The sequence below is a fragment of the Saccostrea cucullata genome, unplaced genomic scaffold, assembly GCF_032062105.1.
Source record: "Saccostrea cucullata isolate Sc308-1 unplaced genomic scaffold, CSIRO_AGI_Scuc_v1 ctg1024, whole genome shotgun sequence".
Taxonomy (NCBI): domain Eukaryota; kingdom Metazoa; phylum Mollusca; class Bivalvia; order Ostreida; family Ostreidae; genus Saccostrea; species Saccostrea cuccullata.
This window is the reverse complement of record NW_026938089.1, coordinates 77,770-104,067: the sequence shown is the minus strand read 5'-3', so window position 1 is coordinate 104,067 and position 26,298 is coordinate 77,770.

The window sequence follows — 26,298 nt, the reverse complement described above, 5'->3', positions numbered from 1 at the left end:
GATGCATATTTCAATAAATGGGATTCAGGGTGTATATCACTTGACTTGTGCACATCTTTGAACCGATGCAGTAACCTTATTTCCAGGTATGGGTACGTTTACAGCGTTCGGGGCGTTTTCTCGATATGCATCAATTGCATCTTTAGGATCTGCAAATCAAAGACGTAGGTTGTTTTGTTCCATTCAAATGATATAATTTCAAAATGTGTTTGCAGATTTTACTGCTTTTTATTTCAAGTTTATTCTGCATAAATTGGCGCACTGTAAAGTACATACTCATGCATCTAAATTTCTCTTCCAAACTTACATTTTTTTCCTTTTGATTCAAATCAATAATTCAGAAATATGATTATTATGTTGTTTGTTGTGGTTTTGAAATGTCTTGATCACCTCATGTGTTCTCATATGCTTTACCATCGGAGCTGTGCACAAGTCGATACCCAAGCCAAAAAATCATTCAAGTGTAACGACCGCATTGGGGTATATATCGTTACAATGAGACAATGTATCTGAAAGAATTATGGCGGAATACGGCTATAGTTGGTATGAAACAAGTCGTACATAGATGAAAATGTTGCGTTTTTAAGAATTCATGTCAGCTTTAATGCTTACTAAGAGAAATCAACGGAAAATAGAAGTGCAAAAACGGGAATTGTTTTTAAAACTGAATTTATTTTTATTCACCTGTTCTATAATCACAGAACTTAAATACTTATGGAAATCATAGTATAACCTACTCTGTACTGTATGGAGTTTGGTCCCATCGATGGACAGTCACGTGATGAATGCATAGTAGGTACATGGAATGTAGGTCAGTTATCGTAGAAATTTTTTTTCTCAAATTCTGAGTCAATCCCCAGAGTATGATTTTCGAGGACTGATCATTAAACTCTTATTCGAACATGCATCTCTGAAATAATTGAACATCGTATTTTTCATGACTTTTATTTGAAAAATTAATGTACCTTTCTTTTCACGGTACGTGAAATCGTCGTCAGGCATTTAATAAATATTTAATAGTTCTTTTGATATACTTTAGATAAAAAAGGTATGGAATTTTTTTTCTCCAATAAAAATGTTTAGATTTAAATGATCACCGAATAATCGTTGTTTATATTTGCATTCTTTGATGTTGTCAAGAATATCAGTAGAAATAAGGATTGGCTTTCGTGTTTTCAGTAAGAAAAACACCCACACGGCTATAAAATCAGTATAACTGATCACTGCACCTTTTCTCTAATAAATCTCAAACATTTATAAAGTGTTTGCCTCTTAAACACAATTATCTTGATACAGGCAACGCCGTCGTAACATTCTCCTAATTTTTGTATGATGCAGTTGTGACGTCATGGATCAACGTTATTGATACACTATGACAAAAATCAATAATTTAACACTATAACGAAAAAAGACAAAGCTTTAATTAAGATGATAACTGTAAATGCTTTCTATTTATTTATTTTTAAGTTCTATGTTTTAAGAGCCGAAATCCATCTTGAAATAAATTTAGTATTAAAGAAATGTTGCTTTTCCTGAATTTAAAACGCCCTAGGGTGAAGAATTATTGCTCTTTGTACAAAATGCAAAAATATAGATAGGAAAAATTAAACAAAAAATGGCAGTTTTCAGCGAGTTTTTAAAAGCTTTATTATACAATTAAAAACATTGACCAGAATTTAATTTTTAATTATATAAAACAGCAGTTTAAAGGTGTTCTGTGTTTCTTTTTTTGAATATTATTATTGAAAACTTCTATTTATTCCTTTCGCAAAACATTTCGTATATCGTATAAGTAGAATTTTTAGCGAGGATTTAAGTTTGGCATTATTAGCGAGGGTGGCGAGATCACTAAAATTGAATATCGCTAAAAATTAATTGCATTTTATTTGTAATAGCTTCTTTAATGTGCGTTTTAAAATGGCTAAAATAACATGTCGCAAAAAATAACAGTTTTTAAGGACAAATCGCGGATAAATTTGCGTCTCACTAAACTTTCCTCTTATACGGTGTATACTTCTAAACGCATACAACTAGTAGTAGTGGAGCTTGCACTTTACGACTGTGAAATAGGAATGGCACTCATAGCAGAAGCAGTTGCGTCCATACGCCTCTGAACGCAATTGAAGACTGCAGGGCAGGTTTATAGTGGGAGAAAACAGTGGATATACAAATACAAAATAATATATAGTTTTTATATGATTTCAGAGAAATGAAATGTACATTATTTGTACATGTCAAAAAAGGAATAGTAATGGTTGTAAACAGATTAATCAGTCAGAAAGATGGTATCCGGTTATAGTTTTCTGTGTCCCGGCAGGTCTAATTGAAAGTGTTACAGCGCATCAGGAACAACGCGTGAATGAAGTGGAAAACACTAGCGTAAGGCACAAACGCAAGAGCAAAAGTAACAATGGGCTAGCGAGTTTACGCCAATGCGCTTGTGCATTTATAACAACACACTAGCGCGATGTGACTCTGTGCTATAGTGCATTTGAAACAATGCCAGAACACACTGTTTACACCAGGTCGTCAAGCTAACACATAAAAGATTGTGTAAAGTGTAAGCATCACGACGTGTTTCGTGTAACTTGTAGCACATCGACGTTTTGTTTTATGTTTAGCGTAACAGCATGTTGAGAATAACGTGCTAGTGCATTAATTATCACTTTATGCGAGCATATTTTTCCTAATATACTGTTTCACTTTTGCGAATTACCTTATCTGGACTTTAACATTATGTTGACCGACAAACTAGAAATAGATTGCTCACCTACTCAAACAAACTGGGATGAAAGCTGTTTCAAGGATTTCCATCCCTAAAAGGACAAAATTCTCTACCCTTTAATGTCCGTTAAGTACATAATACTCTGATATTATATTAAAGCATTTTATAGTAGAAAATGATTTCCCACAAGAAAGTTTCAAAAATTTCATTAATTAAGCAATAGTCAATTAACAAAGTTTACATTGAAGTCTATAAAGAAATGCCTTATCGTTTTTTTTTTTTACAATAAAAACTCAAATAATTTGAATATCACGGATACTGCGGTGAAAAGATGCATTGAAAGAATGAAAATAGAATGATAATTGAAATAGCTATTATTTTAAATTGCTTTTTTATTATTTTTATTAATTAAAAAGGGGGGAGATAATTCTACATTCAAGGTCAAAACTAGGACAATTCCCACTTATACACGATAATAGTAATAAATGGGAAGTGTGTCTAAATAAACTGAGCATTCAATACCTATATAGTTGTTATGTATTCATTTTCATTAAATTTGTTCCTATTAGGGATTGAATACCTCAAAGCTTTTTTCTTCAACTGATGCATTTAATAACGGACTTTTGCGAAGAAACTAACTTTTACAGTTGACGGTTGACTTGGAAATTCAAACCTGTGTTACGTATGGGTACAAAATTGATAATAGATCAGAAAATCTATCTGTTGGTCATACATGTCGGTATTGCTCTTCGTAAAGTCCTCATTCATGTTGTTTCCTCATGCTATTGACATGATTTTGTCTGATACTTTTACCCTAGCTCTAGTCCACTGATTAAAACAAAATTGAATTTACATAAGATATCAATGATAACTGAAACATTCCTTTGGCAATCAATTAAGTTTGAATTGATATTGCTTTTTCATATACTGGTAAACGGGAATATATGGCACACTACTAATTCTAGCGCTTTTGGCGCAAGAGCCCCTAAACGCCTTAAATTTATTGTGCACTAACAGCTTTTTAAATATATTTATTTAGATTTGTGTTTTTTCAAAGCTTTTACATAAGTCCATGTAAACCAGAATATGCTATATGTCGAAGGGTCGTTGGATGTTACATATATACTAGCCTTGCACATGGTAGGATGGATCGAAAGATTTTTGACAAATTACAATTTATTTAAAACATTGTTACCCCGGTAGTTGTAAGCCGATTCGTATCATTTAAGCATCTTTTGAGTTTGGCTTTACGGCGTTTCATGCATTTTTCGCCTCGAGGTAAACAATGCAATCAAGCATGGTAATTGAGCTCTCAGACAATACATGATTATGATTACCGTTTATCCAAGTAACTTTCTTTTAATGCATGCTTTGTTTTATTATTTAACAAAATGCCTATAAATATACTCCATTTCTTTTATTTAAAATGAAAATAAAATAAAGTTAACATTGTGCCACATCCATGTGATTGCAACACCACAGTAAAGTTGAAGAATGTTTAATTATATACAAAGTGCAATTGTGTTTCCATGCTTGACCGTAAACAAGTTAATTACGGATGTAGATGAAAAAAAATTACATTTATAAGTTTAAATGAAAAATGCAAGCGCTAAAATTTATTTGCGCCAATGCATTCCCACTTGCGTTTGCGGTAAAATATGTATGCGCAAAAATTTTTTCGTTTGACAGTAAACGATACTGGGCAAAATAAGATAGGAATCATATTTTGAGACAAAAATAATTTTTTCATACTCATGAATTTATGTGACAACAAGGCTTAAGTAGTTTTAAAAACATGTCATTTACATGATTTGATACTTAAGTCACACTTGTTTATTGTGTTTTGGGACATATTGGTGAAGAAAGTACATATGTACCTGGCGTTAAAAAATATATGGAAGCATAAAAGTGTCAAAGAGGTTTTTCTTTAGTGAACATAAGAAAAAATCAATAATTCTGGCCAGAACTGGAGATCAGACACTATTAGGAGGCATATGAGTATGGACGAACACTCCATGGCAGCATGGATGCTGGAAGCTAACAAAACGCAATGTCACGTTGCAAAAAGACTATCTTTCCAAACGCAGAATTAACTGTTATGGAACCGATATTTACAGGCAGAAAACTGTCAAGAAAGGCTAAAACCGGGACGTCCAAGGTGTACGGCAGTCCAATTTTGCTGAGACGCACCGCTTCCAAAGTGCTCTTAAGCGTAAATCTGGGCATCAGAGAGCGACGGACAGACAGATTTCTACTTAAACAGTTTTAAACAGACTTCAGAAAGCAAATCTCAAGGCTTGCCGACCAGCCGAACGTCCTGTATTAAAATTAAAGTCCCACAGAAATCGATTACAGTGGGTAACAGAACACAAAAAATTAGCAATAATGTCATTGGGGTTCAGTTCTCTTCTCAGACGAGTCACGATTTTGTTTGGACTTCCGCGATTACAGAAGACTTGTTTGGACTGCAAATGGGGAAAGATATGCGGATTGTGTCATTTCTGTGCAAAACAGAGTAAATGGACGTTTGGTGATGATTTGGGCAGGCATAAGTATTGTCTGCAAAACTGATCTGCACATTTTGAAAGGCAACCTGACAGGTTAAAATACCGAAATTATATTCTTCGTGCTACTGTTAGACGTATTGCATGTATTCTGGGGGAAGATTTTCATCTTTTCATCTTAAAGGATGATAATGCTTGACCTCATAGTGTCCGAATCTTAAGCGAGTACATGGAAAGTGAAACAACTTAGCGTATGGACCCGCCAAGTCGTTTTCTAGACCTGAAATTAATTGAACATGTATGGAACATTCTTTAGCAAAGCATTTCAGTTCGTCGTACAATTCCCCAATATCGACTAGAGCTTCATACAGCATTGCATGTGGAATGGCAACAGATCCCTCAGGCTAGCCTTGGACGGCTGACGGGCATCATTGGTCTGCGCTGCAGAGCCTTGTGGGGAGATCATAAAAATACTGACAATCACTTTAGTGACGTCATTTGACTCTTCGGAAAAAAATCTCATTTTCAGGCCTATGCCCAACATGCCGAATTCTAAAGTGACCGTAATGAATAATTCGTATCGTGTGTTCAAACAAATTTATCATATCCAATGCCTTATTTTACTTTTTAAATATAAAATATGATACTAAAATTAAAAATGCATTCTGTTTTCTATGATAGAGTATTTGTAAAATATATTTAATTTGATAATCCTTAATATTTTTTGCTTAGTATATAATGTATTTGAATACTTATGAATAAGATATCAATGATAGGTTTTGTTATAAAGTTTTGGTTATGAATGATATATATTTTCCAGAGGAAATTGACTATGACACCATATACCAACATCTATCCCCTTAAAATATCCATTAGATGAGCTAAATACACATTTTACATTGTAAAAATAACGTATATAGTATCAAGATGAGGATAATGAACATTTGCCCTCAATTTACATGTAGATAACTATCAAACGATCACGAGATTACCATATCTCCTGGACATTTTCCAAAGAGCGCACGTGCTTATAAATAAACACCAAAGGTTGCTGATTAAATTACTTTAAAGGCAAAATCGTTTGCAACTTTTTTTCATATTAACAAATGCTGTGTGGGTAAGTGATGTCGTAAATTAAGTAATATGGTTTATATTTTCGTTTAAATAGTAAAGTGTCATAATATTTAACAAATTATACTTTGTTTTTGGTACATGTATATGTAATAAACTGGTAATCAATAATATGTTAATAATGAAATTATAATTGGCAGTATCATAACAGTTTTCTTTATTTCAAAAATGTGTAACCAGTGAAGTAGGTCTAAATTAATGACAAGGATATGTAGCCAGACACAAATGCATATTTGCTGGACGGAATTTATCCTATGATATTAACTAAAGCAAGTTTCGAAATAACCCATAATTTAAATATGAGGAATCGTTTAAGGTTTTGTCAAAGGTAAACATGTCCAGAAAATTATTTTTATAATAGCACCAAACCTATTTGTGTATAAAGTCAAAACGTTTACAGTTTATAGATATATCATTGATTAATAGATAGAAAACATCGCTTTATAACAAATATTTTTAAAAAGATATTTTTTGAGAAAAATTGTTTCAGAAAATGAGCATATTTTAAGAAAAAATGCACCTGCTTAATTCTGTCTTTTTTGTGAAAACCACCATTGCAGAAATAATATATGTTTATCATTGAAGGGCAAGTTGGACGTGAATGGTTTATGAAAGGCTGTTATTGAAAACATAAAGTGTATAAAGACAAGACCCCAATAGAATCCGCCATTTGCAATGTACTTTCACTTTCAACATGTTCAAGTCTTAACATTTGGACAAAATAAACATGGAAAACAATTTTCCAGAGGCTATCCAAGTCGAACTTGCCCTTTATTGATTAAGATATTTTGTTTCTGCAATGATGGTTTTCACTAAGAGCACATAATTAATTATTTCTTTGTTTTTTTATAATTTTCATTTTTAAAAAAGTATTTTTCTCTATTAATTTTTTTCCAAGTATTTTTTATCAAATGACATTTTATATCTTTTATTCAATGAAAAATTTATAAACATTAAAATTTTTAACTTTATACCTCACATAGTATTGAGGCTATTGTAAAAATAAATTTACGGTCATGTTGACCTTTGACAAAACCTTAAGTTCCAAACTTTTTTTTGACAAAAGGCAAAAGGGTTGAGGGTTAACATAAAAATCATGAATTCCTAGCTAGGCTGATTCTACACAGCCAATCGTGCCTAACTTTACGTTAATTAGTGTTAATCTCAATTGACATTAAATTAATGTTAGTTTGATGTTAGTTTAATGTTATTTTCTTGAAAAGGTTAACATTTAAAAGTTAACATTGAATTAATGTTAATTTTTAACATTTATTTAACTTAACATTAATTTCATGTTACTTTTTAACGTTAATTTAACTTAACATTAATTTCATGTTAATTTTTAACATTAAATTAACATTAAAATTTTAAGTGAACTTGGGCTCTGTTTAAAAAAAAAATAAAACCAAAATATTAACATTAAATTAAATATTTAACGTTAAATTGACGTTATTTTCATGTTAACTTAATGTTAGGCACAATTGACTGTGTATCCCTTTCTGTTTTTAGAGGTCCGTGTTTGTTCTGCTTCAAATTTGCATAATTTGATTCCTTTTTCTGTCTTTACATTTCTTTACATGGAGAACATGCCATTGCATAATTTATGATTATTGGGAGAGAGGGAGATTTAATTAATGCATGTTTACGGTATTTTAATTGCAAGATATACAGTTCTTTAAAGATGGATTGACAATAAAAATTTTAGGTGATTCAATTGAACAGATGATATATCTTACACAAACAGATCTGTATTATATCCTAGAAAGGTTCTTTAAAGAAATTACAAAGACAAAATATTGCATAAATAGCATATACTGACAAAATAAATCATCTCCGAAATCAAAACATGGCTTGACCAAATTCTTGAAAAGAGTCAATGTTTTTTATTTGACATACATGTATACATATTGTTGAAAACTTATGATACCGAATTTTCACTCCCAATCCCACCTCTGATGTTTGTGAGGTATGTGTTTGCTCCAATCCTATCTTCTTATGTTCAATCGACTTTGTAGCTTAATTACGGTTCGTTATCTCCACATATATCAGAGAAGCTATTAATTTGTCAAGTTAAATATGTGTTGTTTCTTTCTAGGCTGATACACAGTAGGACGTAAACTTTCGACATTTATATCAATCCAACAATGTCAGGAAAAGAGGCGCCAGAACTTAAGGGTAACTCAGAAGTTGTTTATAACCGAGATGATTCCAGTATCAGCACTACTGGAAACGAATCAAAAGATAAACAATCAGAGAATTCAGAAAAAGAAATTCGTAAGTTTCATAAATTTATTTTTAGTTATATCAAGGTTCAGTTTACTTCATTTTATCAATTTGAAACAAAAGAATACTAAAGAAATTTTACCAACACTTTTAATTTTGATTGTAAGTTTGTTATTTAACATCAATTATGTGTTTTACTCATATTGAAACGCTAACCAATGCCGAAAGAAGTTTTAAAAACAAGCATTCTGAGAGTATTGCATAAGCAATACATGTCCCCTACCGGGTTCCCCTTTTTCTTCAGGATGTCATTTTTAATGTGCAAAAGTCATGTCCAAGGTTAAACTGAAAGATTTTCAAGTTGTAAATGCCTCAATCAGAAGTTAGCGCAGTTCGAACCCGATCTTAATTAAGCGATTATGAAAAATATTCAAAATGCCATAATTCTGTCAGAAATCAATGAAACTAAACGGAATTCAAACTTGATTTGTAACTCATTAAGATACACTCACGTACCAAAATTCAGCTCTATATCTGCAAGCGTTTAGAAAAAAAAGTGCGGAAAACCAAGTGGGAATGAAAAATGTTCAAAATGCCATAATTCTGTCAAAAATCAATGAAGCGAAACGAAATTCAAACTTGATCTGTTACCCATTAAGATACACTCACGTACCAAAATTCAGCTCAATATCTGCAAGCGTTTAGAAAAAAAGTGCGGAAAACCAAGTGGGACAGACTGACGGGGACAGACAGACGCACAGACAGAGAGACAGACGGACGGACGGACGGACGGACGCAGAGGAAACCTATAGTCCCCTCCGGTTTCACCGGTAGGGGACTAATAAGACCTGTACGCTGCACTCATATAGCCTTTTAGCAGTGGAGAATATTATTCAAGCGAACGCACATTGTGACACGTAACATAGGTTAAAACAGTCTTGTCCGGGAGTCCAGTCTCCATGTCGCACAGTGCATTTAACGTTATATCCACATATGAAATAACAATAGTTTACAGCTTTAATCACAAATGCAATTAACATTAATAATGATTTTCAATTTAAATTCCATTTAATGATAAAACAATAATAATATTTACTTGCAATTGTTTGTCAAGCTTACTGTTCTTTGATCAGACCTTTTGGTAACCAGCAGGCATTTCAACGTTGAATCAACGTCACACTTCAAGGTTGAATCAACATTGAATTCTGGTTGCATATGAAAGTTGAGGCAACGTTGAGACATGACGTTGAAACCGTTGTTTCAACGTCAATCTTCAACGTTGAATTAACTTCGATAATGTGTTGAAATTTTGGTTGATTTATGGTTGATTTTTTGTTGCAAATGAAAGTTGATGCAACGTTGAAGCTTTAACGTTGTTTCAACGCCAAATATCAACATTTAACAAATTGAACATTGCTTGTAATTTGGTTGAGATTTGGTTGAAATATTTCGGTTGTACAAACGTTGATATTTGGTTGAAATCACGTTGAATTCATATTTCATTCTGCTTTATAAAAAAAGTACGCTACATTTCAAATTATAATAATTCTTTTTGATGATCAAGTAGCGTAATATTTATAATTATGTTATAATCCAGTTTTACGATTGTGAGAGAATTTATTTTTGTCTGTATTTTAAAGACAAACACAGACTCGGATTCAACTAAAAAATCACTGCTTGGCAAAATTTATAATCCTAGTGAAAAGGGGGTCACAGTTATTACATCCAGGTTCTTCAAAGTTCGCGTCTGTCTTACACTACTAAGTTCCACAAAGTGGCAGATCCATTGAAGTTAATCGTGCATTTAGTTAAGTCCCACGAATGAAAGAAATGAATACGAGAATCCACCCTCTGCAGCAAAAGCCTTTATTAATAAAAGAAATAAAGATGTTAAAGCCATTTGTTCGATAAAATGTACGTAACAAATTATTTTAAAGGATAAAAAAATATATACATGAAAGATTTAAGATAAAAATCAGACAAAAGAATTTTTCCGGTACATTGATTCAATTAACATAATTAAAAGAATTATAGTTTACTTCATCTTAAAATTCGTATCAGTATGCTTATAAATAGTTATTTCTAAAGAAAAATGTTATAGACATACATAGACATACATGTAGTGTACTTACAAAATGCTGCATTCCTTTGTATATATAATTTTCCCGGGCGAGGAATCTGATGCAATCAAGGCTGGGTGACTGTACAATCAATAACATGCACCACTGGTTTATTGAACCTTACGACGAACTACAATTAATTAAATTGTATAATATATTAGTATACTTATATTTCATAACCAAATGATTATCAACAAAACACATAATACACGAACGAAAGATGTGCATTTCACGCAGATTTCAAATATACTTATAAAACGAGAATTAAATGATGTACAGATACTAAAAACACTTTATTTCTTAAATCCATGAATAGGAAATAATACTTACTGAGCAGAAGTTGATATTCTAGCCTTAATCCTTGTCTATATAGTTTGTAAACACATTAAATGTGAACAGAAAGGAGACGAGCTCTTCTTGTCCATCAGTTGAATTCAAATTTTGACCTAGATAAGCTTCAAACACCTATACTCTGCCCGGCAAGAAAATTGCATAACAAGGTACATAATCCTGACACTGAAACTGGCCAACTAAGCGAGAGGCACTCATTATATAATATCTTGAAGGTTTTGAGGAGTGGATCTTCTAAGTAATGCTACTTGACAGGGGTTAATTGTCAGTGTGAACATTGTTATGTGTTTATTTGATTTTTTTCATAATTTGTGAAAAGCAAGATTATAGAATTATAATACACACAACAAAAGCACAATCTAATGATGCATGCGTTTCATTTATTATGTATTATTACATATATAATATTGTTTAATGACACCTATATATTGTAACCTTAAAAACTAAAATGTTCAATACTCATTACAGTTGTTTTAATGTTTAATTTTCCTAACTTTTTTTAAAGTTGCATCTTCCACGTTGTATCAACGTTGAAATCAAGAAACAGTCAACTTTGTATATTTAAACCCTGAAATTCTCAACGTTGAAATCATGTTGAATCTTCAACGTTGTTTAAACGTTTACATATTAACGAACATCAAACATTGAGAATATTTTGCAGCCTCAACGTTGTTTCAACGTTGAAATATCGACGAACATTCAATGTTGAAAATATCTTGCAGCTTCAATGTTGTTTCAACGTTTAAAAATCAACGAACATCAAATGTGAGAATGTGTTGCAGCTTCAACGTTGTTTCAACGTGAAATAACGACGAACATTCAAAGTTGAAAATATGTTATTATAGCTTCAACATTGTTTCAACGTTTAAAAAAAGCTTTTGGATTTACGTTGAAATATAGTTGATCAACGTTGCAACCTATATTCTACCTCCTTTCAACGTTGAAACAACGTTGCGTGCCTGCTGGGGTACAAAGAAGAGTGATAGACACACCAAATAAATATGGTGATAATACCCTCGTAGGTCCCAATGCTTGACTTTGAAACGATCAGGTACCGCTGAAGTAATTCAAATTCCTCCTAAATACTAAGGATCGATTAGCCAGAGTTATGAGCTGTACATTAGTGAATGAAGGATATGGAGATTACAGACAGTATTCAACATCAAAGTCCATAAACATTAGAAAAAACGAGTAGTGCACACACGAATAACTCTGTTTGAAAAAACCCAGCTCCACAAAATGCAAACGAAATTTTCGATGATCTCATTATCAGGGCCACGAGGGCTATTAACAACAATTATACAACTTCAAGGGATGTTTTGCTGTGAAAACAGTGATATAATATGTTAAGAACATACAGTTCATGATTTTTTGAGACATGGCATTTTAAAACATGGAGAAATAACTTGTGCACAATAAATATAGTCTTTGGGGGTGGAGGGGGGTGGGTGGAACTAAAGTTCTCTGTCGAAATATTTTTTTCAGAGAGCTACAGATCTGCAGCTTTAGCGAAAAGACGTACGAATGTCTGGCTAATGTCAGATATGGCAACATCTTTTGAGAATCAACGAAAGAGCAAAAAGTATAAGTGACAAGTGGTTTTGGGTGTAATTTCCAAAAGTTTTGAAGATGTTTAAAATCACAAACCATATTAAACCTTAGACAACAAAGAAGTCTAAATTTTAGAATGATGAAAATATAAATTTTATCTCTGGTGATGTTTCTTGCGAAAAAAAGGACGTTCGTACAAACCTTTAATTGGCGTGAAGTATATTTCGCTCACTTCTGAATTCATGATATGAAGTAAATGAGTCTCGTTTTACGTTGAACTCTTCAACTCTAATACATGTTCGTGTATCTAAATACCCCCAAATTTCGACATTTATTAAATTTCCGTTGAAATCGAAATATTGAAGTCTATATCACATTCCTCAAATAACTCTAAGGAAAGGAATTAATTTACAAACGCAAATATATCTGCATTGAAAGAAAAATTCTTTCTATATCACAGTTGCACACATGTAGATATGGAATAAACATTTTACATTTTTTGTCGTATCTGCATGTAATTATTTCTCAATTTTCGATGATACAGAAAACATATGGTGTTTTGATCCTGTAGTAAAAGTTATCGGGAAAAAAGTTACGTGTTTTTAATGGTGAGTGAATGATGAATTCTGATGACTGATAAAAAAAAATTTCTTTTTAATATCGGGATCGAAGTGCTTTTTATGCGAGGGGATGCCCTGTTTTGCGCGGGGTGTCCTTCTTGGATTCTCTCTCCCTCTCTCTATTTCTTTTAATGTTTAAGTGTTGCAAGTGCTTTATGTATATTATAAATTGAATAAGATTATTTTATATCGAAAGAATAATTCGTATGGATTTAAACAAGTATAATTTTTCTTACTGAATATATATAAAACCACACCTCCTTTGCGATATTCTTAGATCTGCTCTAATAATTGTATGTAAATAGTTATAACATACGAAATCCCTTTGGAATAGTCACATACCAGTCGCCTGGAAGAAAAAAAATCTCAAGTAATTCTCAAATCGATTGAGTTTTATTTAGTAGCTTTATTCAAAATTTTTGGAAATTCAATTAGGCGCAGTCGACGTAATTACGTTTTCAATGAATATTGCAAAGTTGTTATGGCGCGCCTTACTAAAATGCTTATAAAATACTGAACAATTTATGTATATTTGCATTCAGAAAGAGTTCTGCGATCAAAATTATACAAAAAGTAAATTTGTAAAAACGTTGGTGTGAGATTTGTGTAAATACTTGTTCACTATTACAGCTTAATTTCAATTTTCTTTTAAACTTTTTATACATATATGCATGTCAAAATTTTAAGTTTTGCAGGCTAGGAGAGGGTAGTCTGCAATGGGTCATTCCCTAATATCTTAGCTAGCGTTTACTCTGATATGAAGGTATAGATATTGGTTATTTCCATTCTTATAGCGATACGATATATCAATATCCAAGTGATCTTGTAATAAAAATACCATAGTGTATGTTTCATATTTGGATATTTCTTTTGAAAAAGACGTTTATGGTAATCTAACAACCAAGATCTATGATAAACTTGATGACTTTAACTTTTCAATAGTCATCTTCCCTAATGCCTAGGTCACATTTAAGCCGATGGTCGGGCGACTAAATTTTTCTGGTCTGTCGGCTGAAAGAACAGGATCGGCCAACACAGTATCGGGCGACACGGAGCAGTCACATTTTTTCCTAGGGACACCGATGACTTGCATAAATAACACAAAAATCATTTTCCTTTAGAAATCAGCAATATTTTTTCATAGATCTATATTCAGATAGGTGACGTGAGTAATGTTTGCAAGGCAAAGTGGTAGAATCTTATAAAATTCTCACTCAATGTTGAAAATGTGGGTAAAATTTGTATGGAATTGCATAAAAACGACAAATGGTGCATATCTAAGCAGCAAAGAATACTTAAGATTTCTTTATATCTTACGGATTAATTATTTATGTTATCTCCGTTCTAAAAAATTATATCAATCCATGCATCAAAATTTTGTTTGTGTTATCTATCCTAAATAGGTTAAATATTCACAAGTCGGCCAATCGTCGCCCGATCATCGAGCTCTGAGCTACAGTTTGATTTTTACCGTCGGCCGAAATTTTGAACACCCTTATTGTCCAACGACGGACGACCAACTTAATAAACTGACAGCCGATGGTCGGACGATGATCGAAGGTTGGTCGACGGATAACTGCACTTGAAGAAATCGGCCACCGTTGTATGAAAAATTATAACTTGGACCGATGGACACAAAATTGATCGGCCGACAAAAAAGAGGTCAAAATCGGCCAAGACAACGGCTGATGAACTGACGACTGTCACCCGAAGAATCCCATTTTTGCTTCAAAACCCGTCAGCCGTTTGTCGTTTTTTAGAAATGTGACTGGGGTTTTACTTATGCTTCTAAAATATATCTTCATCAACTGCATACGGGGTTAAATTCTCTCGGTTGATTCGATACGCAAGAACATGCTCTATAGCTTTGTATATACAATTTCTGAAACAAGGTAATTTATTGACAAAAAAGTTTATGAAACTAGAATATCAGGAGTCTCCTTTAAATGCGTTCAAAGTCATCATTTCGTAAGTTTTATGGTCGATACAATGATCTTTTCAGCATACACAGTTTATCATTTAATCCATTATAGTGCTTACTGACGTTTTTCATACTTGTTAGGCCATCACTTACACAACGGGTTTTCATGTTTTGGAGGTCTTTGTTTGAATTCTCTTAATATACAAGCAAACAGTCGTCTGTCAGATATGCAGAAATATAGATAATACTTAAGATGTTGCCTAAATAAAGATGGCTTTGATTCAATATTTCATTTATTAATAAATATCAAATTATGCCTTTTCATTTTTTATATAAGGCCCCTCCACTTTTTGGAAGAATAGTCTTGCTATAGTTAAATGTAAAAAAAAATCATATATTGGATGCTTGGTCCCTGAACATTTTTTCATGGTAGCGTAAAACTCTTGCAGATTAATATTATATTGCATTTAAATAAGGTTTTATCGATAAATTAGGCAAGGCCCCTTTCGATTTAAAGCAGTTTAATTTTCTATCAGGTGGGTTCTTGTTTTCGTTTGATCAACAATATTTTGGAAGGCTCTGCACCTTTCCCTTTTAAAAGCTCGGGCCTGTCAATGGCATAATTAGGACTATTCAAATGTCGTGAAAACGCATTTTAGGAAGGCGTTATGCCTTTTGAAAAGGCATAATAATTGCCTTTTTTTTCTCCTTATATTAAATCTAAAGGCTTTGGTACATATTAAACTATGCAAAAAAGAAATTGTGGATGAACACTCTTTCCAGTAGCATTTTATCTGTATAATGATCTGATAATACATGTACTTTTTTCCCGTGAAAAAAGTGTTACAAAAACAAAATTAATAATTTTCAATATTTTATAAAGAAGTCATCTTCTATATCTTTGATACTATTATTCTTAAAAGAAGTAAAGACAAAATTACAGCATGACAACAGATACATGTTCTAAATGTATTTAGACCAATCCTATTACTTCATAATTTAAATCATGTCAGGAAAGTCATTTGAAAAGAGAAGAAATCACAATAATTGAACCTAACCTGATCTAAATAAAACTATATGTACCCTCGTCTCCTATATCAATATGATAGCAGTGCCCATGTTTTGCTAAAGGAAACCCAGGATATGTATCGGCTCAAGCAATATGCAGTAAAGTTTCTGTTAAAGATTCATCAATTCATTCCGTGGTATGAGAGGAGTTGCGGAAAAGTGATTGGTAGCCCAACGCGTAACAGATCGACGGACGTACAGAGGGACAGACGGACATACCGATTACTAGATACCCTTCTGCTTTTCAAGGTATAATAAATGTACAAAGAAGATTAATTTTGAATCAAAAGTCTATATTCGACTTTTAAAAAAAAATTATTGAAGCATACAATGTATAAAGTATTATTGTAACAACCCGTTTATGAAGATAGGAACAATTCTAATGCATGAACCGAAAATCTACGACTATTGCAATTAAAATTATTATTAATATTTAGAAAATTAAATGATTTTGTACTTGTAAATAATATCAGTAAACTCCACATGTACTTACAAACATTTGTAAACACACAAGTTCTTTCATCTGAAATTGTTTTAAAACAAAATTAGCAAAATTTTACCAAATAGTTTAAGCAGGTCAATGATAAATTCCTCCGAATTCATTTAGGAATACAACCGACTTACGTACGGCAGACCGACGGTATGACGAAACGGTTCGTTCTTTGCTGATATTAATTATTAGTAGAGACAGGTTATAAGGGAACGTCGAATGCACAGAGGAGGGTGAAAGGTCCACCCCTTTTTCTGAGTAATATATTTTGCTCTAATAGTAGTTATTCCAAAAGATGCTATGCATAATAATTTATCATAAACTTAGTAGTAAATAAACCGATTCTGCATGGTGTGATACGGGTGACGTCACAATACCCCATATTACGGATCGGTCCGAAAATCCATATTATGTATCGGACTGGCGGGCCACAAATCCACATCAAACCGGACGTAATGTTTGTATAACCTTTAAAAGTCAATTTACTTTAATTTATTTTAATATTCATAATAAATCATTTTTTATGACATTTATGGTCTTAACTTTTTTTCAGTTTCCTAAAATTGGCTTTATTAGATTTATAAGAAAAATGTCACAAACAAGCACTAAGTCTTCATCAATGACCATATCCATATGTGAACTTGCATATTAAGTGTTTTGAATATATGATAAATAGAATACTACATACTAAAATCCATATCATATGTCACATCAGCCCTCGGGCTGATGTGGGGCCACTCGGGCTGATGTGACAAATGATATGGATTTTAGTATGTAATATTCTCTATAGAATAGAGTGTATCATAAACAGTCGATTATATTGATATTTTCTTTTTCTTGTTTGATTAGATGTCGATGTTGACCTGCATTTGTGAGGCTTAATAATGAAATTATTTTATCTAGACGACGATTTAAATGGCATAATCAGTTAGGAATGTCTACTAATAATGAAAAACATAACGACATTAAGTGTAGCTGTTGCAACGTTTATTTTAATGATATTTATATCATTATGCGACGTCGTCTAATTGGAGGCTGCTTCATGACACTACAATACGAAGGCAGCGAATATTTTTTTTACGTTTCGTCACCTGAAATTTTGCAACATGCCTGTTCTTCTAGTTTTTTCGATAGAATGTCTTTAATTTGGTGCTTGAAAAAATTATGTTATCGGTCTACGTCAAATCAATTGAATCCAAAGACTATTTTACAAAGATCGTTCGAAATATAGCTTATGTCACAATATGGTAATAAATACATACAATATACATGTAATATATATTTATTTATAATCATTTCCTTTCTCCTTCCTTATATGTTTTCAAGAACATCCCCTTTTTATAGATATTTAAAATTTACAGTATAAGCAGAATTTTTAGAAAGGATTTCATTTTAACATTATTTGCAAGTGTGCTGAAATGCCTAAAACTGAATTTAGCTAAAAATTAATGATATTTAAGTTGTAATATCTTATAAAGATGGCATTTTAAAATCTCTATAATAACCTCTTGCTTAAAGTGAATTGCCCAATCGTTAAATTTGCGTCTGGCTAAAATTTCCAATCATGAGGTTTATTTATTTTCTCTTTTTATTTGTTTATTTCAGAAGTTGGGTCAATTAAGTCCAAAGAAGAAGAAAATTGTCTTCGATATTTCCTGGCTATTGGTATCGCAGAAAAGGCATTGAGAATTTGGTTTGATACCGTCATTCCACCAGATCAACTAGAAAATCATATAACAAAGCATAAAGATAGGCTAAAGGAGAGGTGCAAAGATGAACAACAGCTATCTATTTTATTTCCAGGTCAGAATAATAAGAATTTAGAAATATCTTGAACTCTTTTTCATAAAAAAAAACAAAATTGTTACAAATTTGTCTAGTTTTCGGTTTTAAGACATATATCTTTAATAGATTGCATACAATTGTTTTGGTTTTATTCTTATATCAGAAGAGTGACCGCCTCTGGTATTTGCTACTCAGTCTTAGTAATAATTTTTACCTACATTGCTATACATTCCTCATAAAAGTTCATTATTATTACAAATTGTGTCATCTCTTTAAAGTCAGAAGTTCTGGGTTTATATTTGAAGATTGGTGTTGTTTTTCTTAAATAAAAAAATGCAGGTTTTTTATCCTTTCTTAATCCATCTGACTTTGGATCGTATGTGCGTTTCTATACTTTTTCTTATTGCTACTGTCTAATTTTGCTTTAAAAGAATTTTGCCATATGTATTTAAACTCTTCAGTATTACCTGCTCCTATTTGATCAATTTCATTTTCGATTGTCACAACTCCTTTTCGTGAGTGTCTTTTGTTGAAAAAAGAAATATTTGAAATATTCAATAATAATATCAATAATATAACTAATCCTTTTTTATTTTATTCATTTTGCAAGTAAAACACTTTACATTTCCAGTACCCTGGACATCATTTTTCATTTGTTAGTTCAAATTGAAATTTAAGAAAAATATGGTCGGACTTTTGGCTTTTAGTAAATACAGAATCACTGCAACGATTAAACGATTTTTTTCCTGATGCAGATCAGTATCAATGGTGTTGCGCATTGAACAGATCATCTCAGTTATGATTTTCTGTGTATTACTATGTTTCTTCTAAAGCCTTGAGCCCAACTTTGACTGACTCTTATTGTCACTCATTCAGGTTTAGAATTTTTTGGGCCACTCTACCTTTGATGTTTCCTAATATGCTGTAGATGCTGTACATGCATGTACCTTTTTTCCGCGTGGTATTAATTTGAACTATGTACACTATGTACGCGGTCTCAAATTTTCCGCGGAAATTTGTCCAAGCGTACTTAATATAAATTAAAGGCATATAGTGACAGTCTATGAAATTCACGTAATTTTCTACACGCGGATTCAACAGAAATTGAGATTCCGCGGAATAATGACCCCATGGAAACGTCTACAGTATTCCTCCCAGACGTGTCTCTGTACATAATTTGTAAATTTAAAACCTATCATCAGTAGATTGACATGATTCGCTCCACTGATCACTTACTTTGACTTTATCGCTAAAGCGGAAAGGTCATCTGCTGCCTCTTGAAAAGGATTGCCTACGTCTAATTCTCAATATCTTAAAGTTTTTTAATATTGGAATTTGTGCTCTGTTGATTTATGTAGCACTCTAAAATTAACTAGTGCTAATTGTAACGGGAACCGTTACAGATGTTACATGTACCCAAACGCTCCCTTAACTCACTTTTGGTGCCATATTCCCTGTAAACTTCATTAAATAAGACAAACTCTGTGAAATTTTTTGATCTAACAACGTTTTCTCTGAAGAATACCAATTATACTCAAATTTTAGCATTGCACGCGTGCGCATGTGAATATATATGCGTTATGACCATATCGTAATGTCTACACTATTTATATATTTTAATGTACTCTATAATAAAGCATTTGGTCTAAAATTATTAAAACCACTCATTCAAGTGTATTTTTTTTATTTCAATCGTTCCATATGCACGCACGTGTGTGCATGTGCATGATGACCATACCTTCTTATAGGAGTCCCTTATATCTATATCATATATGTTCTAAATCCCATCCTGTTTGGTTGAAAACCAAGTGAGTTAAAGCTATTTAAAGTTTTAGCCAATCAGATTGCAGCACTCGTGCATGCACGTGCTTTCATAATTTTTTTTCTATATCGTATTTTAGGATATCCTAATGCATGACTATGTTTTAAATTTCAAAGCATTTCGTCAAAAAAACAAAGGAGATATAGCCCTTTAAGGTTTCAGCCAATCAGATTGCAGCTTATGTCCATGCCCATTATTTCTCGACCTTTTTTGTTTATCGTATTGCAGGATATCCTAATGCATGATTATGTTTTAAATTTCAAAGCATTTCGTCAAAAAATAAAGGAGATATAGTTATTCAAAGTGTCAGCCAATCAGATTGCAGCACACATGCATGCGCGTGATTTCATGAATTTTTTTCTATATCATATTCTAGGATATCATAGTACATGACAATGTTTAAAATTTCAAAGGGTTTCTTCAAAAAAACAGAAGAGATATTGAGATTCTAGTTTCAGCCAATCAGAGCAAAGCGCACGTGTTTGCGCGTGAGTTCGTGCTTATTTGACAGTGTTACGCTATTAACACTATTAATATATCTCTATGTAATGAGATTCAAAGCATTTCATCAAAAAATGTGAAAGTTATGGCCATATTAACTATGTCACTCATTTCACTCTCTTCACGCGCCCGCACGTGCACGCGTATGCACGCAAAATGACCTTCAGTAAGCACACCTACGCAATACACCTATTAACCCTAAAAAGGTTTTAACTTAGTTTGGTGAACAGTTTCTGAGAACACTACCGGACATAAAAGTACCGGAGAAGAAATAAGAAGAAAAAAGAATAACTAGGAGACTTATTGTTCACAGATCAATAAGAGGTCTTTCCACCTTTTGAATTTCAATTTCATTAAATATTTATATATTTAAAATTAAATTTCATAAAAGAGAGACAAGGAATGGTTTAAAAGAAGAAAGAAAAATGAAAATGAAAATTCTTTTAGGTGGCCTTGACCTTTGACCTTCAAGTTATATTCAAGGTCAAAGGTCTAGGGTCACATTGTTATTAACCTTATGTCTCTATGACTAATAGTTTTAAAGTTATAAGGTTTAATAGTAAGCACAAAAGCATTTAAGGTCAGTAACGCATTCAAAGAGTCACCAGATCCTTTTGCCCTTGAACATAAAAGTTTTTCTTAAAGTCCCATAAGGCATTAGCGAAGGCTTCATGTCTTTGCGGTTTACAGTTTTGGAGCAATAGCAATAAAAATGTTTTACGCACAAGGGGCAATAACTTTTAATAGGGTCAATCTTAAGGGACAAGAATGAAATCTTTGACACAATTCTAAGAGTACATAAAATGATGCATAGACATTAAGCATATGTTTAAAGACAAAAGAGATATAAAAAAGATAAATTTCTCAGTTTTGGAATGACCTTGACCTTTGACCTTTATATGAATTTTAAGCTCAAAGCTCAATGAATCTTATGATGTTGGTCTTATGTCTCTACACTTTCTCTTTTTAAAAATTCTTAATTATTTGTAAAATTCAATGACTTTCAGGGGCAATAACTCATTGAAGAAGTCACCGAAGACTTTTGCAATGAATAGATTCTAGAGTCCTCTCAATTAGTCGAAGACTATTGTGAAAGTTTCATATTTGTACGGTTTGCAGTTTCGAAGTAGTAGAGATAACAAGGTTTTTCCCACAAAGTGCAATAACTTCTCATTCTCCGAAAATGATTTAATTTAAAAAAGTTTAAAATTTAACACTGTTGCGATGATTTTTTGCTTAGAATTAATTAGAAATAAATAAGCAGTTTGTGCAGTGTTATAATTCTTTATATATTGTTTATTTATTTGCTTTTTAAATGTACTCAGAGAAAAACTTCAAAATATATGTTTGTATTAATTATAACATAAATATGAATTTATCAAATAAATCAAAGCACGACTGGGGGAAAATTGTGCCTGTGACAGTACTAACTAATGGGCTTTAGAAAGAAAGAGGACAAAATGCAAATCATTTCGTTCATTTTATCAATCTACACATCATGTTAAAAAAATACACGAGAGTATGTGCAGATGTACATTCGATTTTTTGCAATTGAATTATCAAAGAAAATATAAAACTTTCTCTTTTAATTTTAAATTTTTACTAGTTTGAGGTCATATTTAATAATGCATGACATCACATCAGACGAAATTATTTGATGCATATATTTCTGCATATGTTCTCCAAGCTAAGACCATGATAAAGATTTCGTTATCATAGTTTGAATAGTACAAGTATTATCAAATGTAGTGAGTGTCCTTTGAAGCTACATTCAGGATATTCATTATTTAGGGAAGAACCTGCAAGATATACTATAACTATTTGAATTATTTGATTTAGATCAGACATCAATTCTGTGCAGTACGTTATATTAAGGATGAAATTCATTTTCTCCTTGTATGTCCCCATCTTAATGTACAAAGACTTAAACTCATAAATATTCGTAAAATTTAATGTAAAAGTACTCAGTCTTAATCTTATGATAATCTATTTCATTGGCTCATGACTGATGATTACCCTGGCATCTTTAGATCACTTGTTTGTATAATGTACTTTTTCCCTTTTTCTTTTTCTTGCCTCTGACTATAATTTTATATGTATATTCAGTATATCTCTTACAAACATTTTTATTTATTGCTCTCATTATCATGAACGTTCTAAAGATTGGATCCTCCTCCTTCCTTTGTTCGTAAATGTTTTTTTTTTTTGCTCCTTAAGGGGCCCAAATTGGACAGATAAGATCTTGTATCTTGTATATATCTTATGTTACATGTCGTTCAAATTTTGTTGAATTTTGCTCTTTGATTAAATCGAGTCGTCTAATCGAAATCTTCATATATAGTATATTGCACTAATTTTTGCGATATTTAATTTAAGCGGCATAATTTTTACACATTATTTTAGTACAACATTTAGGAATTCACCTTGGATATATCAAAGTATATAAGTCGTCCAAAACATGTCAGAGAAGTATTATTCATCAGAGATTGTTGTCATAATTTAATTGCCAAACCTTGAAGTAGTTGTATATTGCAACATTTTTATATCATCAAATCGTGTTCTAAAACAACAGCAGGAGGCGGTTATACGTTTCCGTATAAATATGTTGCATGTCTACATTATTATGTTGCATGTTAACATAATTTATCTTGCAGATAGGGGCAGAAATATGCCACCATAGGTTTCTTATTAAAAAAAAAACAGCTGTGTTATGTAAATCCTGTACTCTAGCATTGAGTGCAAGTGATCTAAAATTTATTTTTCGGTTGTTCATTGTGAAACAGTAGGCAATTGCAGACTAGTGCAGTTTAATCAACTTGTTTGTCAATAGATTTGCCTGGCTTTAAAATGCGTCGATGATTGTTTCGTTAACATTTTAGAAAACTGTCCAGTGACATCAACAACATTTGACGTAGCGACAATTTATCAGATCATAAGGCATACAACAGAAAATATACAACCAAGCAACTCATGGGGGACATTTCCTGATTCTGAGGATATGAAACCAGCTGACGATCTGGAGCGAGTACGGATCTGTCGTAATTCCTTTCGTCATGGCAAGAAGTCAATCTGTGACGAAAAATTTAAAAATAGATGGAAAGAATTGAAGGAGGTAAAACATTTTTATTACCATAAGTCGAATTGAGTACTAATAGGGTATTCTAATTATCGTACATTGTACGACAATATGAATAATTTATAAATATACTAATGATATCCTAAGGCATTTACAAAGAATTTTCAATTTTTAATCTTGAAATTTTGATTTGTAACAGCTTATAACTGAGAATAAAATATATTTTCATGCCATTCCTAAAGTCAAATCCCACGCAGATTAGTTATTAAGGAAATTCAAGCTCACAGATGCTTCGAAAAAATACTATCAATACAGACTTATTTCCCAAAGAATAAAGGATAATTTCTCTTTAGATTTAGTTTTGATTTACTTCTCTTTAGTTTACCGTCAGGGTAGTCCAGCCAGTGGAGCGCTCTCTCTCTCTCTCTGATTTGAAGGTCGTTTGAATTACAGTCACAACTGTCAAAAGTCGATGAAAAAGGAAAATAAACATTTCCTTCGACAAGCGATCGGCACTTTTAAATGAAAGTTACGTGTTATATGGTGATATCTTTTTACATGATGTCATTTTGATACATTGCTACATTATGTAAATAAACAACTTTCCATCACATTCGCATTAAACTTTACTCTTACTTTGCATATGAAAGTAATTGTAGTTTAATTAATTAATGCATTAAAGGACTAAATTTAAATATAATTTAAGGATATCCGATCCTCAGCCAGGAAGAATTACTCCAAAACTTTAAAACATTTAATTTAAAATGCATCAAATCGAAGCTTGAAAATAATTTTTTCATGCGATCATTTTCATTTTATTCATCTTTTTTAGATTCAATGAATTAGGGAGTCTTAGAAAAGGACCTATGAAATTTGAAATTTGTACCCTATAAAGGAGAAAAATTAATACAGTTTTAGAAAAATAAGATTTTATTGAATCCAGTGTTAGATACCAATGCTTATTAGCATGATATGAATTGAAAAGTAATTTATGGTGTTTTACTATGATAGCAAAAGCCTTTTATGCTATATATTTTAGTATGCATAACGGAAATAGAAGACAATAATACCAAATAAGTATAGATATCATGACAATTTCCATGAATGCTACCTATCGTTTTTTAGCTTAAAATATATTTGTTGACCAATTAGCAATTAGAAAATGCATTGCTGATACAGTATTCCAATTCGGTTTTTCTGCAAAAATATTGGAGATTTGACAATTTTCCCTATATAATATGATTAACTTTGATCTTTAGCTTTATAGAAATACTGTGGTAATATTACATTACTATGTGGATTCAGAGATATATTTATGCGTATTTTTGATTATTTAACTGCTTATTTTAAAAACCCGAGGATCGGACTATCTTAAATGAAAAAGCATTATTGTAATTTAATTCCTTACTGTTCAATATTATTGTCCCCATCACTGATGCCAACAAAGGATTAATAAGAGTCACATTTTTAAAATTTTAAGTTTATCTGGGGTTATGATTTTCATAAGAGGGTAATGAATTCGGTAAAAATAATTGTGCCTAGCGAGGGAGCAGAAATTAAAAAGACTTTGCTACAATGTCAAAAATTGATTAAAAATGTGATAAGAATATTGAAATCTAGTGCTATTTTTGGAAAAAAAGTGGAACAAAAAACCATTTATCCTTCTGTAACCCATGTATCAGAAGTAAAAACTTAAGACAGAGTAAACTATCAATACACGTATGTACTGGTACCAGCAGACAAACATTGTCTTTTATGGAGGATTCAGTTATGGCATGTTTAGCGAGAGTGTTAGGGTCGCTAAAATTATATATCGTACACAATTTATTACGCGTTATATCTTGTTTTTTCTTAGGAATATGTATACACATAAATATTTTCAAGCATCTTGAATTTTCTGCAAGGCGCCGATGCTTTACTATGTTTTCTGTGTTTTTCTAATTATTTTCTTTTTACATCATACTAGGGATGCTTCACCGGCCACTGTGAATTCATAAAAGGGGCTACATCATTTCATTTTCAAATGAAGCTTTTCAGTTTTAATTTATTCTTTTATTAGCAATTTTGTTATTTAAGTGAAGATGAAAGTGTGACAGACCAACGGAAAAAGATAAGACCAGTAACAAAGATCCTTCCTTTTCAAGCCTGGGTACAATCAAATGCATAATGCCGTTCTAGAAATTCGCCTGATAAAGTTCTCCTTGATGCGACACGATGAATGTCAAAAATTAAAATACTATTCTTTTATTTTGTTTATTGTTTATGATAGCTGAATGAAATATCGTTTTTTTTTTCGAATTCAATGTACACGTTGATTGATTATAATAAGAACCGTTTGTCGGTCAATTGTCAAATGTCAGGAGCTAAAAGGATTAATCATTAATCAATGTTGGGAACCTATATATTTTTG